General features: G+C 40.8%; 1 protein-coding gene and 1 non-coding gene across 5 annotated transcripts in view; both read left to right on the top strand.

Annotated features, from left to right (window-relative positions):
* BSN (bassoon presynaptic cytomatrix protein) overlaps window positions 1-22,377 on the top strand; it is a 344,713-nt gene that overhangs the window by 115,503 nt on the left and 206,833 nt on the right. The window lies entirely within an intron of this gene.
* LOC140705053 (U1 spliceosomal RNA) lies at window positions 4,757-4,921 on the top strand. The gene has a single exon (XR_012084616.2). It is a non-coding gene; the product is annotated as a U1 spliceosomal RNA (small nuclear RNA).

Genomic DNA, 22,377 nt, shown 5'->3' with positions numbered 1-22,377 from the left:
TCAGGAACCTTGGTTGGGATTAGGTCATTTCCTTATTGTTGGGTAGACATATATCTGATTTAAAAGTTAATGAGTTAACACCGTCATATAGTATTCTGACTTGGCTGTTCCAGGGAATCTCTTCCCAATTGAGCTCCTGACAAGATGGTTGGGGGTCGTGGCAGTTGTTGTCTCACCTGTCTGGAAGGCAGCCAATTAGTTACTAAGTTAAATCACAAGCAATCAGAGGAAAAGTCATATGATCAGCTGGATGTCCTAAAAAACAGCCGAGCTGAGAAAACTGTGGTAACTGTTTAGCTGCAAAGTACACGGATTATGCTTTCCCCTATAAGTATTATAATAGTACGGTAGGACACCTGTATTGACAGGGGATTGGCCACGGGGGATTGCTCCATGAAAGATGCTGAAAAACACAGATTATAGTGAACACCCTCCCCAAGTATCTGGAAGGTGAGGGTGGGGAAGGAACCCTGGCCCTCCTTCCGATACATTTGAAACCAACAGTTACCCAAAGAGAGGGCTGAGCACAGGAGAGCCACCCACCTGCATGCTGAGCGGCTTGCCAACACCAGCTGGCCCTGAACCCTGCCCCATCCAACTTCCTGCCTAAATCACCCGCCAATGCTTTCAAACCCTGTACTGCATTTGTCTTTTTGGTCAGTGGTTCTTAACCTTTTTTTTTTCATTTTTTTTTATTTTTTACTTTATATACACATATCCGTACATGGACATATATATACACACATATGCCTAAATCTCTATCTACAAACGATACATACTGTAGAGCTTAGCCTACAAGCCTTTTGTATAATAACACATTTCTTTCAGCAGTGTCTTCTCATTATTCCTTTTGGTCATTTTCTATTTATTACAAAGTTTTTGCTTTCCACCATTTGTAGAACATGTTCCAGCTTTCATAGTAAGTTGACTTTTCTTGCCCTTTTAGTCTCTTTGTAAGTCTATCCATTTCAGCACACTCTAATATTTTTTTGATAATCACTTCGTCTTTTGGTGGGTCTCCCTCCTTCCATACTTGTGCCCATGCTAATCTAGCAGCTGTAAGGACATGTGATATTAAGTAATAACTTTGCTTATTTATATTATTTGGTATTAGTCCCAATAAAAAACTTTCTGGTTTAAATTGTATTTCTTGCTTAGTCATTTGTTTAATCCATGTATACATTTTGACCCAATATTTCTTTGCAGTATCACATGTCCACCATGTGTGGTAATAGGTTCCTTCTTGGTTTTTACATTTCCAGCACTTACTCGAAATATTGGCAGAAATTTTTGCAAGTCTGGATGGAGGGAGATGCCATCTATAAAACATTTTATACAAATTTTCCTTATATGACGTTGCTAATGTTAATTTAAGATTTTTAGTCCACATTTGTTGCCATTTCTCAAGTTCAATACTATATCCAAAATTTTTTGACCATTTTACCATTGTTTCCTTAACCTCCTCATCTTGAGTGTCCCATTGCAATAAAAACTTATATGCTTTTTGAGTTTGTTGTTTTTCTGTAGTGAGTAATATTTTATCAAGTGCTGTGTATTCGCTATAAAATCCTCCTGTTTTTTTATCCTGATTATAGATCGATTGCAGTTGTAGTCGGGGCCACCATGAAAAAGTCAGTCCTTGACTCTCTAGTTGATCTTTTGTCTTTAACAGTCCTTCCTTATTTAGGAGCTCGTTATATGTCGTTATTTTCTCAAATTTCAGTAGGTTTGGGTGCGTGAATGCTTCCATCGGTGAGATCCACCTAGGAGTTTTCATATATATTTTACATTTAATTTTTTCCCAGACTTTTAGTAGAGAATTTCTTATTATATTTCTCTCGAAGTATTTATGAGTTTTTGCTTTCCCATACCATAGGAAGGCATGCCAGCCCGCCTGAAGTTCATGTCCTTCTAAATATGGTATTCTTTTGTTTTTTAATTTTATCCACTCCTTAATCCAGTTCAGAGCACTCGCTTGGTAATATAAATTCTTAACCTTTTTGAAAGAAACGCCCCCTTGAGTCATTGAGGAAGTTATCATCGCCCCCTCCCGGAGGTGATGATATCCTTCCTTCCTTCCTTCCTTCCTTCCTTCCTTCCTTCCTTCCTTCCTTCCTTCCTTCCTTCCTTCCTTCCTTCCTTCCTTCCTACCTACCTACCTAACTACCTACCTACCTACCTACCTACCTACCTACCTACCTACCTACCTTGTCTCCCTCCCCAGGATGAGGATGAGGATGAGGACCCAAGAGACCTTTTCCTTCCACCTGATCCACACTCAGTACTCCCCTAAAGGAGAAAGGTGAGACGTGGCAGGTAGAAAGAGCTGGATCATCTGGTGGCAGCAGCAGCACTGGATCTACTGCCAGCACTGTGGCTGCAGTCACCTTCACAGGTTTGGCTCGCTCCAGCGGCCCCTACCGCCCCCCTTCTGTTCTGCCGCCCCCACACTGCCCCTTTTCTACTGCCCCCTGAAAAATGAAATCGCCCCCTGGGGGCATTATTGCCCACGTTAAGAACCACTGCTCTAGGTAAACCAGCAGGCAGTAGGAGGAGCCGCTGCCACCACCTCTTGGAAGCTCTCAAGAGGAGAGGCCTAAGCAGCAAGGGACCATGCTATGTATTCTTCATAACATGCTCTCTGGCTTCCTCTATGGTCAGTTCTGGTAATGCCAGTGAACAAAAAAATTATGGATTTTTTCTTTCAATATTTGTAATATTTTCAGACTGCAGATCAGTGAATCAGTGGATACCGATCCAGCAGATAAGGTGGTCCTACTGTACTTTGTGTTTGACAGCTATATATCCAATGTTCCACAATAATAAGATGGATCATACTCCTTTCCTTGATTGACAGAACGGCTCAGACCAAGAAAACATGTTAGGTATATACAGTGATGTCTCGCTTTATGATCTCTCCGTTTAACGACGAAACCGCATTATGACAAAATTTTTGCGATCGCTTTACGATGTTTCCTATGGGGGAATATCGCTTTGCGATGATCGGTTCCCTGCTTCGAGAACCGATTCTTAGCAAAACGATGATTTTCGGACAGCAGATCGACGGTTTCAAAATGGCTAGCGGGTAAACAAAATGCCTCCGCGCTGTTTTCTGGGACGGATTCCTCACTGCACAGGCAGCGAAAATGGCCGCCCTATGGAGGATCTTCGCTGGACGGTGAGTTTCCAGCTCATCGGAATGCATTAAACAGGTTTTAATGCGTTTCTATGGGCTTTTTAATTTTGCTTTACGACGTTTTCATTCTATAGCGATTTCGCTGGAACGAATTAACGTCGTAATGCGAGGCACCGCTGTACTAAAATAAAGTTCAGATCCTTGGGAGTAGTAACAAAGAGGAGGTTGATATACCAAATAAAATAACTGAGTACATGGACATGTACCATATTTTTTGCTCCATAAGACGTACCTGACCTTAAGACGCACCTAATTTTTAGAGGAGGAAAGCAGGGAAAATATATTCTGAACCAAATAGTGTAATAAAATATTTAATAAACTATAACAGAATAACATTTGAACCATGTAAAGTGAACAGCAGTCAACAGTGGCATTAAGAACCATTACCACTGTCATTAACAAATGGAGAGACTTCAAGGTTTGTGTACTCTAGTTTAGGTACCATAAATTTGTGTACCATAAATTTTAGTCAAGTACATATAGACCATTATCAGCCAGTGATAAGACCTATACCACTCTACCTATATTTTACATTTCCTTTCATCCACCTTCTCCCCATGCTTATAGAAATGTCTCAATGACAGATGAGATTGTTGTGCAACTCTGCCCAGCTACAGCTCAAGCCTATATTAAGTTAGAAATGGTTTGTCTGATTTGGCACTGCATTGAGAGGTCCCTTTTAGTTGTGTGGAGGATAAATACTGGAATTAAACTATTTAACAGCTGTTAACACAGTTAGTTTCCTTGCTGCAATACCCTTTGGAAATACATTCTCTATTAGATGCCCAGAACTAGTTGAAAAGTTTGCAGGTCGAATCCAAATTCCCCATAGAAATGCATTGAAAATTAATTAATGCATTTTTATGGGAGGGGGGAAGGTCAGAAACTTTAAAAAAATTAAAAGAAAGTCACTTACCAGGTACTGTAGACTGAGCCTGGCTCTTCACAGTGCCTTGGTAGCCCCCAAACAGCCGAAAAAGAGCACCAAACATCTAAAAGCTGGCAGACGGCAGCCATTTTGTGCTCTTCTCCACTCCTGCCCTCTCCCCACCTAACAGTTGATCAGCGCCGGGCTGAACGGCTTCCCAGGCAGCTTTTAAACTAGCAAGTACCGGTATGCACATTTCTACACAAGCAGGTTTCAACTAAAATGGAGCACCTTTTCACCCAAGCACTAACCCCAAACAAACAGCTTTTAAACTAAATTTTACTTTTTAAAATGACAATACCAGGCAGTCCCAGGTCTCTCTCCCAGCTCTCTAACTGCTTGGACTAGCAAGGAAGCAGACAAGCAGCCTCTTCACTAACTGAAAGTTTGAATTTCCTGCTTTCCCGCATATTAGGTATGCTAATATCTGTGCACTGGAGGATTGTGGGAGGAACACCCAGCCCCTGATGGGGGTCCTGTGGGGTACCCCAAAACACTGAGGAGCTCTCTTGGCCTCTGGCGGGACTGGGGCTGTGCAGCCCTGTTCTGATCAGGAGGTGCAGCTTTGGGGTGTCACCATGCCTTTGGGGAACAGGGCACCGAAAGGGGCAGGAGGTGCAGGGGCCACTCAAACCCATACCTGGCAGGGGAGATACCATTATTGTAAAAATTGGTTTTCCCAGTTTAAGGCTCATCTATTGCACTTTGGATGTGCTGATCCCTGTGATTTCCCCAAATGTGGGAAAATCAACTGCCCAATTTATAGTAATGGGGGACTGTATTTGTGGTTTCCCCTGGTCTTTTTAGAATCAGTCTTTCCCCTTTGGTCCTTGGCTGTTTTCACTGCTCTCTGCCATTTACATTTGCTGCCATAATCCTGTTGGCCTTGCTGGTTTTCCAGGTGGGCTCTAGGAGGCAGATCCTGGAAATCCAGCAGTGCAGATGGCAGAGTGGTGAAGTCCAATGTGGCTGCCACAGCAAGCAGTCTCTGGTGCCAGTTCAGAGGCCTCCCAGCATGGCAGTGGGAGGCTTCTGGGTGGTGGTGGCTGAACCCTTTTTTACTGTATTTGCTCCATAAGACACACATACTTTCTCCCCCACTATTGGGGGGAAGTGCGCCTTATGGAGCGAAAAATACAATATCTGCTTTCTGAACGAATCAAGTCTAATTAGAGATCTGAAGAGAGGTAAAGAAGATAAACAGAGCAAGCACTAGTTTAGGTTTTGATTGTGGTTTTCTGTTACTGCCTTATGTATTCTCTAAGGATTTAAACAACTTCCTTCTGTTTCTGATCTAAAAGAATCCATAAAAACAATCTGTGGCAGTGCAAACCTTCAGTTAATAAATTACAATGACATATGACCTACGCCAAGTTCTCAGTAGAGACTATTACAGTTTCCAAACAGGAGACTATAAAGACGAGTCATACACTAACAGTGTGTCCAGCACTCTTGTCTCCATGGACAATGGGTAACCCTTGCAATATTAATCTTCACACACAAACACGGCAGAATCCTTCTAGTATTGCAGGATTAGTTTGTGAGGGGCACCCCCCGCAGTCATGGGGCAGGTTGTCAGGCTCGCACGCATGCACACGAGCACGAGACACCCCTGCATGAGCGTGACACGTCCCCCACACGAGTGTGACACTCCACTGCAGAAGTGTGACACGCCCCCTGCGAGCATGACACGCTCACCGGGCGGGGGGGAGATCCATCTCCATGGCCCAGTTCTGGCAAGCCCACTGACTGGCATCGGGCTGCGGACCAGGTGTTGGGGACTCCTGTTATACATATTTCTCACTCAATGATAACAATCAGCTGGTTTATCACTTCTCAATTGCCGGCTGCCGATGACTTGCAAGCAAGTTTTTCAGCTGCTTGTTTCCGCCTGTTGGTTGATTGGGGAGTTTCGCGGATCAAACAGGGGTAACTGCTGTTGCCCTGTGATCAACAGGCATCTCCCCCATTTCACCACCTCTTTGGGGTGGTTTTAACCCCCTGAGGGGTCCCAAACAGGTCAGAATTCAGCTCCTGCTGCTGTCTCATTGCAGCATCAAGCCAGAAGTCGCATCCCTACCCCTATCTTAACTCCTTCACGGTTTTGGTGGGTTTGTAGAAGGAAGCACCACAGTGAGCAGTCTAGAGACTCCTTAGAGTAGTGTTTCCAAAACTTTTTTGAACTGTGACCCTCTTTTATAATAGCCAAGTAACCTGTGACCCCATGCCATATTTGCATTAAAAAGCATTTTTAATAGGTAAAGAAAACACATTAAGAATAGATTTTTGGGGGAGAATAGAATTTTAGCCTAATGTTTAACATGAAGATTATACTTGCATCTGGGCAACCAGCTTCAAAGTTTGTGTCTCGTTTGTTAAAACTACTCGCCGCCGCCCCCCCCCCACACTCCCCACAACAGTCCCTTTACGGGCTTGGAGAAGTAGAGGTAACAAAGGTAGTTTAAAATTGGGTTTTACTGGGGGAGAGGGATTTTTCTCTCAGGAAGGACACCATTGCCCTTTTCATCCTCTGTTCAAGTGTTGGCTCTACCACTTCCTCCTTCTCAGCCATCCTCTCTAAGACAGTAGCAGCAGTGGGCATCTGAGGTGAAGAGAGGGTAAAATTTATTCAGTGGTGGTGGCAGTGACAGCCTTTCCCCCCTTCCACCATTTTTCCCCTCCCCTCCAGTCTGACGCTGTCTCTTCACCTCTCAATCCCTGTTGCCATTGGTATAGCTTATGGCGCAGTGTCTGGGTCCTTCCTCCTCCTCCTCCTGATCCCCTACCTGAGCCAGCCAGCCACCAGAACTGAGGCAGAACTGCTGCCACCATTGGAGAAGGAGAAATGCAGTCGGCAGGGTCCAGGTGCCCAGGAGACCCATGGTGGGGACTGGAAAGACCTTGGTTTGGGTAAGGTACAAGTGAGGGAGGGGATAGGATGCACACAGAAAAGAACCAGGAAGGAGGGTGCAAGTTAACGGTGACATGTCCCCCACCTCCAAAAACTGTGGTGTTCCTCCAGAAAACTCCTAGCAACCCACAAGTAGGAGACCTATGCTTGAGGAACAAATATCGAAAGGTATGACTGAAATTTTATCTCTGTTGATTTGTGATTGTGAGGGAAGAAACCGAGTTGCTAAGGATTATATTGCAGGTTACAAACCAATTGTGATTAATTTAACTTAATTATCATTTAAAACAAGAGAAAAAACACCAACTCTTCGAAATATAGTACTTCTATCTCTCCTGCATTAGTATCTGGGACAGCCTCCTCACACGTCACAGAGGAACTGCCACGTCACTCTCACCCACACACTATAATCACGCTGCCACCAACCACTCCTTCATAAGACTCTTCAGACAAATGTATGATTTTAAAAATAAAAAACTTGTATTTTATTGATAACAACAGAAGGAATGGTAAATCACTTTATCAACTAAAATAAAAGGCAATCTGAAATAATAAAGTATCCCCTCATACACACTCTCTCCCAGACCTTCACTAACACAGTACTTTATAACATATACAAGCCCTAACTCCCTAAGTCCCTACCAGACCCTATCCAAGCTCTATCTGGTTCATATCATGTCCCTATCTTGGACCCTATCTAAGCCCTATCTGGTTCACACCTCATTCACTCCCCCCTTAAATACCATGGCTCCACCTTCTGAAGTCCCACCTCCCATCATGCTATAGGCAGATGAACTCCAGCCACAGCAATGACAGGCAGATGACATCATCACTACCGTCACAGTATCTATGTCAAGTTTTACTGGGCTAAGTTCTATGGCCTCCTTGATGCACACCTTAACATAATAACAGGGTTTCAGTGTGTCAAGATAACTAAGTGTAATGCTACAAGGAGTCTGGACTCATAGCAGGATCACCCAGGGTGCAAATGGTTAAAGCTGAAACATCAGATTAAAGTGCATTCTCACTTTTCAGGATTCATGGTCACATTAGTAGAAAAGAATGGTAGTTCCAATGGAGATGGGGATGAAACTCCTAAAAGATAGCTACTTGACAACAGTAGTAGTGGCAGATGACACTAGTGGAGGATCTTTTACAGACAACAGCAGTGACACATCAAGCTATCTTTTCCTAGCACTTCACAACTTATGATGAAACAGTCCAAAGTGAAACAAGAGATAGTGCTGTAATATGCATCTCCCAAGTTGGAACTCAATCAGCTGCTGGGGAGGAGTGAATAGCAATAGTTATGAATAGCAATGTTGCTGATGAGGCATTTGAGTTAAAGCCAAAAGGACATCTAGTAGCTGATATGCATGGAGGCAAAAGGAAAGTCCATTCCTGCATGGCACTTATACAGTGGTGCCTCGCTTAGCAATCGCTCCGCATAGCGACGAATTCCCCGCGATCATCGCAAAGCCCCCATTTTTGGCCAGCTGATTGGCGGTTTCAAAATGGCCACCCGCTGTGTGTCCTCGCTTTAGAGGCACCGAAAATGGCCACCCCTATGGAGGATTTTCGCTTAAGGTTAGTTTTGAAGAACGCATTAATGGCATTTTAATGTGTTGGGCTTTTTAAATCCGTTTAGCGATGAAATTGCTTAGCAACGTTTTTTCCTGCACGGATTAACGTCAGTAAGCGAGGCACCACTGTAATTGGAACATAAAAAATGAATGATTCAAGAACTATAAAGCAAGAAATTGAACATTTAAACACTGCAGTATTTTGTGTGAGCAAACTGAAGTGTACTAGAATGGGACATTTTCAGCTGGACAATTACAAAGTGCCCTATTCTTGCAATGACAAAATCAAAAGAAAGACTGGATTCTGATCAGGGCAGTTTGATTTAAACAATTTTAAAAATCAGATATTTGGCAATTTAAATAAAAACGATATTTTTAAAATTAAATCATGATTTAAATTGTGATTTAAATCCATTTTATTTTTAAAAAATCATTGATTTTTATCTACCCTGGGCCTGATACTGAGGCAAGATATAGCACAAGCAGATAGGGCCTACAATGTAAAGTCTGACCAACTAATATAAGCTATAATTTTTTGGAAAGCCTATCAAGCATAGTTCAAGCTAAAGATATTTTTAAAAATTAAAATATTTTATGTAAGTGTTCAGGAGGAAATTTATCACATATCAAAACAGAAGGTTCTAATTATCATATGAGACTAGAACACAAAAAAGTAGGGAACAAAAAAGTAGAATAGAATGTTGTTGGAGAGATTGGTATATGAGTCAGAAATGAAGCAGAAACATGACTCATATGATTCCTTGAAGACAACAAGCTATTTATTGCAAAAAATGTTTCAGACCACTGAACAGACTATTGTATACATAGGCATCACCTGCTAGCAAATATAGAAATCAAATAAACTAAATGGAAAAAGAAGATGAAGAAACTATTCTTTCTGCCAAAACAAGACGAGGAGCAGATCATGGTACTGTCCATTAATTATTTATATGAAAATTTAGAGTAAAGTTGAAGAAAAACATGAAAAGAACCATAATGTCAAGATATGATTTTAATAACATTTTAACCTGTGAATCACTGTCTGTTCAATCTGTATGCAGAACATATACTGAAAGATGAATTGGAAACACATGAAAGAAGAGTGAAAATTGGTGGAAGATTTCAAAGAAGGATATGTTATTCTGTGCAAGCATATCTAAACAAAAATAAAAACAAAAATGTTGTGGCGTTTGCGTGAGTGTGAGAGAGACAGAGAGCAAGAGAGAGATGATACCATCTGATAGAAAGTGGCAATCACTTGAAACGACTTGTAGTAAAAGTGAAGGAAGAATGTGCCAGAGCAGAACTGCTATTGAACATTAAGAAAACAAAAACCATGACTACATCAGAACTGGACGACTTAAATATTAAAAATAAAGACCAAGATTTCTTGAAATGTAACAATGGCTTATTTATTGAATATTATAATTTCAGTTACTCTGAATTTGACATTGCTGTTTGCCAAGCCCTCCCCTTCCAATGTCTCTTCATGCACACTACTGTACTTCCTATTACGTTACGTTACATTAGCAATTTGGTTAGCAATCTAGTTCCTCTGCCCCTTCGAAATTCAGCTTGTACTTCTGGGAGTTCTCGGTCCACATACTGCTGAAGCCTACCTTGTAGGATTTTGAGCATAACCTTGCTAGCGTGGGAAATGAGTGTGAGTGTACGGTAGTTTGAGCATTCTTTGGCACTGCCCTTCTTTGGGATTGAAATGTAGACTGATCTTTTCCAGTCCTCTGGCCACTGCTGAGTTTTCCAAACTTGCTGGCATATTAAGTGTAGCACCTTAACTGCGTCATCTTTTAAGATTTTAAATAGTTCTACTGGAATGCCATCAAACCCACTGGCCTTGTTGTTAGCCATGCTTTCTAAGGCCCACTTGACTTCCCTCTCCAGGATGTCTGGCTCAAGGTCAGCAACCACACTATCTGGGTTGTCTGGGACATCCAGATCTTGCTGGTATAATTCTCCTTTGTATTCTTGCCACCTCTTCTTGATGTCTTCTGCCTCAGTGAGGTTCCTACCTTTTTTGTCCTATATCATGTCCATCTATGCACAAAATGTTCTTTTAACATTTCTTGAACAGATCTCTGGTTTTTCCCTTTCTATTATTTTCCTCTATATCTTTGCACTGTTAATTTAAGAAGGCCTCTTGTCTCTCCTTGCTATTCTTTGGAAGTTTGCTTTCAATTTTCTGTAACTTCCCCTATCTCCCTTGCATTTTGTTTCCCTTCTCTTCTCTGCTGTTTGTAAGGCTTCGTTGGACATCCACTTTGCTTTCTTGCATTTCCTTTTCTTTGGGTTGGCTTTTGTTGCTGCCTCCTGTCCAATGTTACGAGCCTCCATCCATAGTTTTTCTGGCACTCTGTCCACCAATGAGAGTTCCTTAAATCTGTTCTTCACTTCCACTGTATATTCATAAGGGATTTTGTTTGGATTGTACCTGACTAGACCAGTAGTTTTTCCTACTTTCTTCATTTTAAGCTTGAGTTTTGCTATAAGAAGCTGATGATCAGAGCCACAATCAGTTCCAGGTCTTGTTTTTGCTGACTGCATAGAGCTTTTCCATCTTTGGCTGCAGAGAATATAATCAATCTGATTTCGGTATTGCCCATCTGGTGATATCCATGTGTAGAGTTGCCTCTTGTGTTGTTGGAAAAGAGTGCTTGTGATTACCAGCTTGTTCTCTTGACAAAACTCTATTAGTCTTTGCTCTGCTTCGTTTTGAACTCCAAGGCCAAACTTACCTGTTGTTCCTTTTATCTCTGGACTCCCTAATTTATCATTCCAGTCCCCTATAATGACTAGAACATCTTTCTTTCGGGCCAGTTCTAGAAGGTGTTGTAAGTCTTCATAGAACTGGTCAACTTCAGCCTCTTCAGCTTTGGTGGTTGTTCCATAAACTTGGATTACTGTGATGTTGAAAGGTCTGCTTTGGATTTGTATTGAAATCATTCTGTCATTTTTGAGATTGTATCTTTTGTTGTCTATGAGGGCTACGGGATTCTTGCCTACAATAGTAGATATGATAATTGTCTGAATCGAATTCCCATCCATTTTAGTTCTTTGACGCCCAGGATGTCGATGTTTATTCTTGCCATCTCCTGTTTGACCACATCCAGCTTACCAAGGTTCATAGATCTTACATCCAGGTTCATATGCAGTGTTTTTCTTTGCAGCTTCGGACTTTCCTTTCACCTCTACGTATGTCCGCAACTGAGCGTCCTTTCAACTTTGACCCAAGCACTTCATTAGTTCTGGAGCTACAGTACTTGTCCTTGTCCTCCGCTCTTCCTCAGTAGCATGTTGGACGCCTTCCGACCTGAGGGGCCCATCTTCCAGCGTCATATCTTTTAGCGTTTTGTTTCTGTTCATGGGGTTTTCTTGGCAAAGACTTTCCTGTTCCTGCTCCATGTGGATCATGTTAAGTCAGAACTCTCCACTATAACCTGTCCATCTTGGGTGTCCCTGCACGGCATAGCCCATAGCTTCTCTGAATTACTCAAGCCCCTTCGCCAGGGCAAGGCTGCAATCCATGAAGGGGTGTATTTGTATACTTTCTGTTTTTAGCTTTAAACATTATTTTAATGATTGTAAGCCATCTTGGGTCCTTTTAAAAATATTTTAAATAAATAAAACATAAATAAATTTAAATTGTTATTTGGACATATGAGAAGGCAAGGTTCACTGGAAAAGACAATAATGCTAGGAAAAGAATTGACTACTAAGAAAAGATCAAATAAAAAACAAATTCACTCAATAAAGGAAGCCACAGCCTTGGTTTTGCAAATGCTCAGCAGGGCTCCTAAAGGGCATTTCAGAGGTCAGTCATTTGTGTGGGTGCCATAAATGGGAGGTGGCTTGATAGCACATAAAAATAGCAGCAACAACAGTTTTCATGGTCTTAGAGGCTATGGCAAAGGCAGCCCCACACATATAGTTTCTCTTTGTCATCGTAGATTTGAAGAGAAACATAAATTTTGGGGATATGTTTAATCTCACATTGCAGGAACAGCTTGTACATGGGTGCAGGGATTCAAAAATTAACTTCAGACATGACAGATTGTACTTTCTGTTCCCTTCAACATCTACTGTCATATCCAAAATAGCTCTCAGTTGTGATATTCAACGTTATGTAGCTCTCTTCATGTAGTTCTCTTATATTGATAACTAAAGGATGGCAGGCAGAGTCAAGTATTCACAATTACATATATGGAGGCAAGCAAGCATTCACACGTGCATGCATGCATGCATGCGCGCGCGCACACACACACACACACACACACAGAGAGAGAAATTCAGACACTGCCTCATCTCTTATTCCATTCATTTACATCACATCTCAGTCTAAGGGCAGAAATATATACCTTGCCCAAAATTACAGATCTTTCTACCTACTGCTGCTTTCCTCTGAACCTGATGTTAAAGCTGAATCACATTCATCCTGGTGGTTAAGTAGTAAGGGAACACAGCCCAGGCTTTGAGCCTCTGTCTCTGGTCAGAGGCAGGCAGGAGCAGGCAAGCTAGGGGTTGCCTGAATATGTGGTAGGACTGAGCTCTACTTTCCCCATCTCAACTGGTTCCTTCCCAATGTAGCAGTAAGGAATTTCATTCACCTTGGGCATAACATTTCCATTATCATTCTCCCTGTTTTCAGGTAGAGTAACTGGAATGTAGATTATTTGGTGCAAAGAGGAAATAAGGAAAAGGAAAAGGCTATTGCTTTCCTGTCCTGCCTGAGGGTTTCTCAGGTGCATCTGTTTGGGAAAGAGAAATGCTATTTTAGATGGGTCTTTGGTTAAATCCAAAGGGATTTTATAATGTTATTACGTAACTCAGTTATATCACAATAATTTAGAAAAATAGCTATTGGCATGTTTTTTGCTTTTAATATCTCAAACCCACCTGATTTAAAATAGGCAATTACAGATTAGGAAGCATAGAAATAGTTCAGGTAGTTTAGTTGTTTCTGAAGTAATGTTTCTGCTTGGTAGCCAGAGGCTTGAGTTTGAATTTCCATACAGTCATGATGCTTACTAGAGGCGAGTCACTATTTCTTAATGTAGCATACCTTAAAACACTGGTTCTTAACCTTGGGTTACTCAGGAGTTTTGGACTGCAACTCCCAGAAGCCTTCACCACCAGCTGTGCTGACTGGGGTTTCTGGGAGTTGCAGTTCAAAAGCATCTGAGTAACAAAGGTTAAGAACCACTGCCTTAAAAGACTATTGTGAGGATAAAATTACGATAGCAAGAGTCATGTCCACTGCCAAATACTTTTTAGCATGATTGTCTAACTTCTTTCTCTCCCCAGTATGACAGTGTAGAGCAGTGGTGTCAAACTGTGGCCCTCCAGATGTTCTTGGACTTCAACTCCCAGAAGCCTTCACCACCACCTCTGCTGGCCAGGATTTCTGGGAGTTGAAGGCCAAGAACATCTGGAGGGCCACAGTTTGACACCACTGGTGTAGAGGAAGGGCACTCCATGTTCACCATTGGATTCAAGTGCCATCTGAGCTTCAGTATCCTGTATAAATTCCTCTATGACTGGAACTGCTGGATAGCTCAGTGGTTTAGGCATCTGGCTGCAGAGTCAAAGATGAGAGTTCAGTTTCCCACTGAGCCTCCTTGACAGCGGCTAGACTTGATGATCCTTTCCAGTTCTACAGTCCTAAGAGTGTTGTTGTTGTTTCAGTGTTTAGAATGAATAGTGAATGGGAGAGTGTACATTATCTAGAACTTTTATCTGCAGCAAAGACAGAACTGGAACTACTCCTCCTTGATCCACTTAGCATACATTGGTTAATCAGCCTGCCTTCAATTTGTCTGCCAATGCATCTGTACAGACAGATTTTTAAAGCCAGAGCTTGTTTTTTGTGCAGTTGCCAGCTAGATTTTTGAGCTCCTGTTTGCCTATCAAAAACCAGTGATTCATACTGGAGTTGGAAAGAATTAGTCACATCAAGGTGGAGAATGGACCTCAAATATATATAATTTACCAGAAAATGCAATGTGAAACTCAGGTTTTAAGTTATATTGAAAGGGAGAGGAAAAAAAACCTCCAACCCAGTCTGTCTTATGTTCATTTTTTTGTGTTTTGCTATAATCAACAGAGCTTGTAAATTACGTAAAGGGCTCTCTTAGCTCAGCAGTCAAGAGAAGCATGTTACATCCCCAGGCATGAAAAGAACAGACAGAAGAAAGAGGCTATGAGAGAGGTGTTAAAGTTTAAATTCTTTGATTTCTAAACATATGCTGGGGGGGGGGGAGTGTGTGGCCAAAAGCTGGTGTTATGGTTAAATAGCTATAATGGAAATTTATCTGGCCCTCACTCAGGGCTTTCTGTTCTTGAGCGTTCCTGCTTTAAATTCAAGAAAGGCATACAGTATTAGAGAGAGGGATGGGAGTACTCTTGGACTGCATCTGGAGATGGGAACAGCTATGCAATGAATTTCCTTCCTTGATGGATCTTGGCATTCTTTGTATTAGTCAGAGCACCTTCTGGTGCCCTGGGAGGGCCATATTGTCACTGGAAATTTAATTATTTAGTAATTCCTGGGCAAAGAGGATTAACGGGTTCAGGTAATTCCAGGAGACAGCTCCGTGTCACCCACTCTCTTTAGGTATATTAATTTTTTTCTAAGGGAGATTCAAGAAATGCCATGATAGTGAAGATGGTGTGCTTTCTTATTGATACATGAATTAATTGTTTCATGGAAATAAGGGGGACAGAAGAGGTGATGGTAAAACATTGGAAGGTTAAAGCAGAAGACATTTGCCTCCTCTGTAAAAATTCTGTCAATGATGCAATATATAATCCTAATATGAGAATTTGCATCAACTGGAAATTTCCGACAGTTTTTGAGTTATAGACAAGGAGGTCCAGATATTTTAATGTCAAACTAGTAAAAAAATAGTAGCTAACCATTTGCTTGTCCCATATACATGCAAAAAGCATGGGATGTTTACATGGAAAAAATATTTAAGGGAAGTGACTGGGGCCCAGACAGTGGGAGGAGGGTGAATGGGTCACTTTGCCTGCACCTGGTAAACCGGCTTCCCTGTTGATCTGCAAAATATTCAGAATAATGGAAATCCTCTCATAGGTTTATGTAGTCTTAGATCTCTCTGTTCATATTGGAAGTCACGGTGTTGTGTAGCTTGCTTGAGGGTTCAGAAACAGTATTTTAAAAAGCAAGGATTCTGAACAGTGAACATCTGGTTCAGTCTCTCCTCTTAAACCAAAAGAAAGTTGTGTTTTTGGCTCTTGTGTGTGTGTGTGTGTGTGTGTGTGTGTGTGTGTGTGTGTGTGTGTGTGTGTGTGTGTGCGCGCGCGCGCGTGCGTGCGTGCATGCATGCACTCATGCGAGAGATGGTGGTAATAGATTGATTGTAAAGAACATTTGTAGTTTTAGATACAGAGAAAAGTGTAATGTGTTCTCTTGAGAACAAGTTTGGTAGTGGCATTTTCTATGACAGGTAGCAGAAGCTAGTAGGCTGGGGATATAGAAGTGTTGGAAAATTACCATAATAAATCATGGACAGTTAGGTGTTTATTTCCTATTTGCTTCTTGGTTGGGTCATCTTTAAAAATGTAATTTTCAAACAATCTAATATTTCAGATAGCTCAGTGAGTTTGGTATCTTGCTGGGAGCCAGTGTTTGGGCATTTGATTCCCCACTGTACCTCCTGAGAGAAGAGCCAGCCTGTGTGACCATGGGCAAGCTGCACTGTCCCAAGGCATCCCCCGAAGAACGAAATGGTAAATCACTTCTGAATACTGTCTGCTGGAAAGGTCATCATAGGTTTGAATCAACAGGATGACATGTAATTATTTTATTGACTAATTGTAGGTTTGAAGTAAAAATTGCCATAAGATATAAAGTAATTTCTTTGTAAGCCAAAAGGAAAAAGAGAATAAGGAAAAAATGAAATGCAGCACACTTGACATGCATATTTAGCTCATGTTCTTCAGGCCTCAGATAAGCACCTGTCTGTGAAACATTCAATATCACAAATTTTGGAACTGATCATTGACCTAACTCTGCCTTTTTTTTTTTTTTGTAGTTTTTCAAATTGACTGATCCAAACACAACAATTTGCAGCAGTACTGTACTTCATATTACCTCTATAGTACTTCGCTTGACTTAGAGAAGGGAGACATCTGATTACTTTGCTCAGAATATTCCAAAATAATTTTTAAAACTTTGCCAGTTAATGAAACCTTCCTGTGCTGCTTAATTGTATTTTTATTCCAGCATTTAATTTTGCAGAATAGATTTCTCCTTAGGAAATTTGCAACTGCTCCCTTTTATGAGAATCTAAGTTTCTATTGCATTTGTTTATTTTTGGGGAAAGTAAATAAAATATTGCAGCTAACAACCTAATTTCTGATACACACTGAGTTGCTGAGAATTGTAGTTACAATTTTACCTTTTTTATCATTTAAAATTCTGGAATAAGTCCAATGGACTTGTGAATATGCATCTTTCCAAAGTTTTGTTCATGAAAGACGTACGTTTTAAAATAAAATACCAAGCAGATGCTTCTTGTGTAAATTTTTGAAGAATCTTGTGATATTGTGATTGAACAGGCTGGATAATTTTACCTGCTTAATCTTTCAAGGGTCAGATACAGAATGATGCTAAGTCTGTAAATGAATGGGTAATATAGACTGTAGCTCAGGGGGGATTATGGTTTTTAAAATGAAACCAGACTGGAAAGAATGTTTGATCTTTGCTGTTTATCCTACATTAAGTGTTAAATCATCAAAGATTCTTTGAACATTTCATCCTTGTCTGTGAGACTGAGTTACATGAGTGTTCCAACTGGGTTAATTGGTATTTAGTGGTGTGAATTTAATATGGTTTAGTTAACGACTATTAAGACTCTGTGTTGACATTGGTCCTGGAAAGTCATTCTTAACTATATTTGTCTGCAAGTGAATTATTGGCTGAAATCCAGTAGTAAGTCACAGCTAGAATTGGCCCATTAAATCAATGGAGATTTGATGAATTAACTCAGCTGGAAGTTCCATTGAGTCTCAGGGCCTACTCTAATTGTGACTTACTACTGGATTTCAGCCAGCATGTGTTATATAACCCATATAATGGAAAGGAATTAAGTCTAGATTCACTGCTTTGGATAGGGGTTTATGTTCTTCAGACTATTCTGTAACATAATGAAGTTTCTGTAATCACTGTGAAAAGAGTTTTACTTGTAGAATTATGGCCTTGCATTTAGCTCCTAAAATCAGGAAAACACTGAAGCCTAAATTAAGCCTGAACAATTAGTAAGATAGGAACACTGAAATAGGTACTGCAACATAATGAGGTAGGCATATGAAAAGGCCCATATAGGATTTATTTATTCATAGTTATTCTCAGGACAAAAAATAAAAGATAGCAACTGGTGACAGATCATTACTTGGGTAAAGAGCATCCTTCTGAAATTTTAGGGTAAGATGCCTCCTATCCTGGTCCTCCTATCATCCTCATCATGCCAAAATCAGCTTCTGATTTTATTCAGCAGTCTGCCTCATATATTTACTAGCTGAAGTTTCCAAATTGTCTTCAGAGCAAATGTCACATACATAGAGCATGGCACAATACTCTAAACAAAAGGTTACAAAGGTATGGATCACTGATGCCTTAATATCTTCAGACATGTAGGATCATAACTGATGTACCACCTAAGCTGGTAGAAGTCTTCTGTGCCACAGAAGATGGAAATAGATGCTTTAGCACACTTAAACCATGTACCTGATCCTTTAATAGACTGACTGGCAGAGGATGCAATGGCAGAAGCTGGCAATGGAAAATCCCTGCTGAACATACATTACTTGTTATCCAAGTCTGTGCTCCAACTACAGATACTGTACTGAATAACTCAGAACCAAGAATGGCATGTCTCTTCTCAGTCATACCCATCTGTCCTTGGGCAACTGCTTATAGAGGGCAGAAATCCCGTGGAATGAGGGAAGAAATCAGGGAGTTAATTGTCACTATCTGCTAGGATTTTTCCTCCAGCACTTAATATATGCTAAGCAGAGAATCTGCATCATAAGTATAATTAATTTATCAAAGTTTTAGTCTGTTTCCAGAGCATTGGCTGATTTTTTTTAAAAAGGTAATGTTCCATTTGATGTGCTGTTTCATGATGGATCAGTGCAGCTTCAGAAATATATACGGAATGATGTTCTTAGTGTTCATAAATAACTGTTTTATTTTTTGTTCTCACCTTCCTTGTTCCTGAAGTGATAACATGTTATTTCTTAAATAACACATCCGTTGTTTATTTTTAATTTGCTTTGGTACCTCACTGAAAATGCAAAGAAATTAGCAGCAGTTGAAAAGATTCAATAGCCTGTACTCTATTCAGTGGGGTATCTGGCTTCTGTTTCAAAAGCTGTTTGTACTCCAGGCACAAACATGTAGCAGTGGGTTATAAATAATTGGCAGCCTAAAATCAAGTCAATATAAGAGAGTCTGTAATGATCTGTATGCCTTGAATCTGGTCTTTTGTCTGCGTGGTCCCTCAAATCCTGTTCTGAATTTTTTTATAAGTAAAGGCTTTTAGTAGCTTTGGAATATTCTGGGCTTTTGTTTCTGGAGTAAGGGAAATTTCTGATACCCACCAGATACAGCATCTCATTCATTCATTCATTCATTCATTCATTCATTCATTCATTCATTCATTCATTCATTCATTCATTCATTCATTCATTAACCTGCTCTTGTGTGTTCTATGCCTGATTTCTCCACCTCCCCCCAGTGTCTTGTCAGGAGAGATAGGCATGTCCGGGAAGGTGTTAAAGGACAAGTGATAGCCAAGGTTACATCAAGATGACCTGCCCCCAGATCGGAGTACAAGCCAAGGTGAATGTGACAAACAGTGATGGCAAAACACATAGCAAATTGTTCATAGTGAGCAACTAACTCCTCTTGCACTCCCTCACCAGTAACTTGATGAATGAGGACTTCCACAATTTGGAGAGGCACCAATGTTTTTGCTGTGTGCAAGCAGAACAATAAAAGAGACAAAGAGTGTTTTTGTTGTTGCAGTCTTTGTGTTTGCAGTGTACATTTTCGGATGGATTGCAGCAAGTTTATGGTGTGACATGTCATAAGTTGTCATCCAATGGCTCTCCAGCCTCCACCACTTTGGTTGTGTTGCTTTCACTTCCCTGTTGAACAGGTGGGGACCAGGCACTTAAGAGCAATGACATCAACCACTCTAGCTATTTTTGTAGCTCACCAATCAGTCAGGGATTCAGCAATAGCACTGACAAACAAAGTAGGAAGCTCCCCCAAGGCATTCAGGAAAACATGAGATTTCATCAGGTGCTTGGAGTGGACCATCTTAATTGGTCCAACATTTCTGAGGATGTTCACACCTACTGCTAATCTGAAACTAACCAGAGGGTGATCTGCCCATGACAGTGGATTTACATGTAACCCCTCTACTTTCAGATCACCATTTCCACCAGACAAAGAAATAAGATTCAAAGTATGCCCTGCCACATGTGTTGGGCTACCTGCTAACTGGGATAGGTCCATGTTTCTTATAGTGGACCTATCCCAGTGGACCAATCCTGAGCCACTCCTGATTGAACTGGATGAAATCATGAAAGCTAAAGTCTTTCAGAACAATAAGCTTGATATTGTCTAATGCCAGAGGTTGCCTGGATAGGTCAGGGCGGGAGATAGTTGAGCAGTGGGGTGGATGGTATGCCAAAAGAATTTGGGCACTGTTCTGGTACATTCAAAATTGGCTGACTGCTGGATGAACTATTTGGTTAGTGAAACTGAGTTTTTTTATAGACCACAACCATGCCACCTTCGTACCCTGCGACCATAGCCTGTGAATCACAGAATAGAATGATGGTCAAAGTTGGGTAAGACAGATTTCTCCCTCTTTTCTTAACTAGCTGTCTTTGATACAAGCCAAGTCCATGCCTCCATACAGAATCAAATCCTGGAAATATCTAATTTTGTTGTCACCATGGTTTCTTTGGCTAGATTCCAACCTGAAAGAAGAAAGGCCAGCTAACAGCCCACCGTCCTTTTCCTTTAATGGCCAGGGCGGAGTCTCTCAGCCTGTCTCTTGCTGCAAGTAATTCCTTGAATAGTGCCTTCTGCAGTCCCTCCATGTCTCCACTTTTCCCAGATGTATCTTCCTGCTCAGTTAGCACAGAAGTGAAGTTAAACCTGTCCTCCTCAGAGCATTTAAGCAAGGGAACTATCCCCTGCCCTTGTGCCTCCCACAAGGCAGGCACAGGTGGGGCAGAGGGCACTTCCTGGCTCTAGGGAAAGAGCAGGCAGCCGATGACCAAATAGCAGGCATGCTCTCTCTTCCCAAGGGACAGATGGCAGTGCTTCTCCTTCTGTTTATAGTTTTTTTAAAAAAATAAATGGCAAATGTGTTGGGAATTGATCAGGTTTGAGACCCCCTGGGGTGTTAAGGGAGGTCTTGTATCCTTTCCCTCACACTGCTATTTGCTTTGAGTGGGCAGAAGCTTCCACTGATACGGATTGGAACATTGCTTTAAATGCCGATGGCAAGTGTGGGAGTCATACCATGACTGCAGTGCAAACCAATGTGTTCAAAACAAACAAATAAACAAATCCCCTAGCCCTTCCAGTGGTCTCAATCTATGTTTCTCAGGCTATGGAATGCCCTCCCAACTGAGATTCGTCTGGCACCGACGCTGATGACATTTCGGTGCCAGGTCAAAACCTTCCTGTTCCAGAAGGCTTTTAATTGAAATAATATTAGCTGTGGGTCCGATGGTAATTTATATATTTTTTAAATTGTATTTTAATTGTTCTAAATTTTATTGTATTTTAAATGTTGTAAGCCGCCCAGAGACCTTTGGGTAGTGTGGGCGGCATATAAATTAAATAAATAAATAAATAAATAAATAAATAAATCATCATCATCATCATCATCATCATCATCATCATCATCATCATCATCATCATCATCATCATCATAATCTGATTCCCTCCTCCCCCTCTTTATCTACTTTTTTAAAAAAACCATTTACATGATTGCTCACTGCATGAATGGCATCTTGTCTAGGCTGTTCCTAATTCAGTATGTTACTCTCAATCGTGTGGCATGAACACAATTCATTAAATATATTAACATTAAATAAAGATGTAAAAATAAATACCTCGTTTGCATCTCTATCTCTCTCTTTGCAGTCTATGTTTTTTTAAAAACATTGCTGTAACTTTCCTGAAGAGCAATACTTTATCCCTACTTTTCACTCAAGGTTTTCCATGCTTTGATCTCTTGACATGTCTTGCATAGAGGATGTCATGTTCAAATTCTTGCACTTCTAATAAAGGATATGAGGTAGTAGGACTGTGGGAAAATATCTGCCAAAGAGTACCTGCCAGTCAATTGAGAACTGATTAGAGCTTGAAAGATTATTTCTAAAAAGCAACATATAAGACATTACTTTTTATTTAAAGAAGAAACTTGTTAATTTTTATTACTTACTTCAACAATAACATGTTCACAGTGCATTACTAATACCTTAGCACATTATAAATCCCTTACTATTTTAATTTAATTTAATTCACTTATACCTTGCCTTTCTCCCAATGCAGGGATTCAAAGTGACTTACACAATGATTTTAAGAATTAACAGTTCCACAAATGCGAAGTCCTCAATCAGAGGTATGGTAGATGATGATCAGGGAAAGGCTCTTTTCAATTGTTTGGGTGCTTTCAGATCGTTGTTT

This window comes from Pogona vitticeps, chromosome 2 (assembly GCF_051106095.1).
Source record: "Pogona vitticeps strain Pit_001003342236 chromosome 2, PviZW2.1, whole genome shotgun sequence".
Taxonomy (NCBI): domain Eukaryota; kingdom Metazoa; phylum Chordata; class Lepidosauria; order Squamata; family Agamidae; genus Pogona; species Pogona vitticeps.
The sequence above is the reverse complement of the archived record's forward strand: the minus strand, read 5'-3'. Positions and strand labels throughout refer to the sequence as shown.